Source organism: Schistocerca nitens, chromosome 6, assembly GCF_023898315.1.
Source record: "Schistocerca nitens isolate TAMUIC-IGC-003100 chromosome 6, iqSchNite1.1, whole genome shotgun sequence".
NCBI lineage: Eukaryota > Metazoa > Arthropoda > Insecta > Orthoptera > Acrididae > Schistocerca > Schistocerca nitens.
Genome location: NC_064619.1, coordinates 153,151,234 through 153,154,336, shown reverse-complemented (window position 1 = coordinate 153,154,336; position 3,103 = coordinate 153,151,234). Strand labels below are relative to the sequence as shown.

The 3,103-nt window shown below is 42.5% G+C and overlaps 1 pseudogene; it reads left to right on the top strand.

The window, feature by feature from the left end:
* The first annotated feature begins 1,680 nt into the window (after nt 1-1,680).
* LOC126263976 (5S ribosomal RNA) lies at nt 1,681-1,798 on the top strand (annotated as a pseudogene).
* The last annotated feature ends 1,305 nt before the right edge of the window (nt 1,799-3,103 follow it).

Below are 3,103 nucleotides of genomic sequence, written 5' to 3'. Positions count from 1 at the left end.
TCTTGAAAGCTGAAATGATATAAGTTTGTTGCAATTGAGACTCGGAAAAGAAAACACTTCAGATGTGTGGTGTAACTCAGACACTTAACTTCTTCTTATTCGATGACCTGGAATTCTTCACAAGAACAGGTTTTGTATGTATGTCCATCCAGCATGCTAAGTGAATCAAGCAGAAGATACACTTTCATACGATTTATAACATTTTATACTCAGAACGACGCAGGTGGGCTATCGCGAATATCAGATCAACAGTGAGCAATTAACTCTCCAACTCACGCTTTTATATACATTTCTAATTATTTCATTATCAATAGTACAATTTTTCGATATAGCAGTTAAAAATAACTCATCAAGTTAATTTGACACACGTGCAGAAATATTGCAATCGCTAATATTCATTAAATACATACGAATCATCCGGAAAACAATTTTATCACTCGAAATTACATCAAATATGCACAATGAATAATTGTACAATAACAGAATTAATCACAGTTCCCCTACCATGTTTTCGATATACATTTGATTAGAGTTGTTGCCCTGCATTAACAGCAATTCTGTCTGATCATACAGTGTAAGCTTTCACGGCCGGTACTGACTTCGCTTAAAGCTTCCGGGCTACGTATAAAACTTCCTTTGGGGGAGATCTCACCGCTTTACCTCTGAATATGTCTCCCGCCGTCGGAGGTGAAACGTTCCGGAAAAGTTTTATACGTCGGCCACGGCATATAAGCCCGGAAGTTTCAAGTGAAATAATTCTGCCTTCCACACAGAAAGTATCTTTTGGCGATTTGTTTACACTATTGGGTTTTATTATTTCGCAAAGCCTCATAATTATTTTGAAAATTAGTAAATTTTGTTACATACGTTAATTACAAAGGCGAATAATAGCAGTTCTCATGTAATTCTAAACATTGCTTCAAGTACTTTGGCCTGCAAAACGAAAATAAGTGATGTAGTATAACACGACTTGATTTCGGATCTGAAGGCCCGCCCGTGTATCCTCGATGACTGCACGACACAAGGCTTGACGCCTCGCCTGGGTCCGTCAACATCGACATTGGACTGTTGATGAGTAGATACATGTTACGAGTCTCGATTCAGATTGTATCGAGCGGAAAGAGGTGTACGGGTATGGAGACAACATCATGAATCCACGGACCCTGCATGTCAGCAAGGGACCGTTCAAGTTGGTGTAGGCTCTGTAATGGTGTAGAGTGTGTGCAGTTGGACTGATATGGGACCCCTGACACGTCTAGATATGACTCTGATAGATGGCACGGTCGTAAGCATCCTGTCTGATCACCTGCATCCATTCATGTCAATTATTCCGACGGACTTGGTCAATTCCAACAGGACAATGCGACACCCCACACGTCCAGAATAGCCACATTGTGGCTCCAGGAACACTCTTCTGAGTTCAAACATTTCCGCTGGCCACGAAGCTCACCAGACATGAATATTATTGAGCATATCTGGGATGTCTTGCAACGTGCTGTTCAGAAGAGATCCCCATCCCTTCGTACTCTTACAGATTCATGGTGTCAACTCCCTCCATCACAACTTCAGACATTAATTGAGTCCATGTCACGTCGTGTAGCGGCACTTCTGCATGCTCGCAGGGGCCCTACACGATATTAGGCAGCTGTACCAGTTTCTTTGGCTGTTCAGTGCATATACGCCAACGGCCTTGCCTCAGTGGTAACACCGGTTCCCTTCAGATCACCGAAGTTAAGCGCTGTCAGGCTGGGCTAGCACTAGGATGGGTGACCATCCTGTCTGCCGAGTGCTGTTGGTAAGTGGGGTGCACTCAGCCCTTGAGAGGCAAACCGAGGAGCTACTTGATTGAGAAGTAGCGACTTCGGTCTCGTAAACTGACATACGGCGGTGTGCTGAGCACATGCCCCTCCATATCCGCATCCAGTGACGCCTGCGGGCTGAGGATGACACGGCGGCCGGTCGGTACCGTTGGGCCTTCCAAGGCCTGTTCGGACGGAGTGTAGTTTTTTTTAGTTTTCAGAGTATGTGCCACATTTTCGGATGTTCCTACAAATTGACCGAGTTTCATACGTTTGATACGTTGATATTTCATAATCATACACATATTGCATCACTGAGAAGGTAGAGGTTACTGGTTCACATGTTATAATTATCTTGTTAAATGGTATCCGGGCGGTGACCTGCTCTTAATGAACTGAGATTGTGGTAACGCCCTGTTCAATATGCGGTCGGCTACGTTTCAATACCCCTCCCCCTTTCCGAAGAGTATTGCACACCTGCAGGATGTGCAAGACTCTTACAAGCAAAACACGTAATACAGCGCCGTTAATGGGTACAGATTTTAAAATAGGCAACAAAATTTGTGAGCAAGCGTGTACACAAAAGCTATAATATACAAAGGATTACACAGTTACTTAGAATGAGTATCTTTGCATTACAGCAATTATGAAAATATAGATGTATCTGAAACGTCCAAAGTTTTGACCTTTCATAATTTAACTCCTCCTTCACACAGTTTCTCTTCTTTCATTGCAGTAGGTACTTTTCTCCTGTGACGTATCATATGACATTTAGTCGTGAAAAAATCATATACAGATCAGATCATTTTTGCTGACAACTAGGACATGTACATTCTCAATATTAGGAAAATGGCCCATGTCTCACCAAAAATTTGTTTCCGGATATGTCTTTATAGTATTTTTTCTTTCACCTAGTACTGACGGGTGCTATCTCCTGTAAGCACATGGGACCATTAAGACAGCGTGAATACATCTTTAACTTCCTGTCCTCATTTCCACCAAGCATGACGTTAGGTTAACACAAGAACTGTGACTCAGTTCAGCGTAAGTAGAAAATGACACGATCGTTACGAGAAAAAATGACGTTTCCAGCAACGTAAACAATGTTCTGTGCCCGTCTGATAAGGTTGGGCGTCATGGATTACACGCGACAGCTGCGGGATTGGCGAGCTTTAAGTAATGCAACATATGGAGTCTGATATTACGATCACGTGATTCAGTTTTGTTGCACAACGGTATTCACAGACTCAGTAGGCAAATGGCGCCTTTATCGTAAGATTACACATGTAAATTTCATGTTCAAG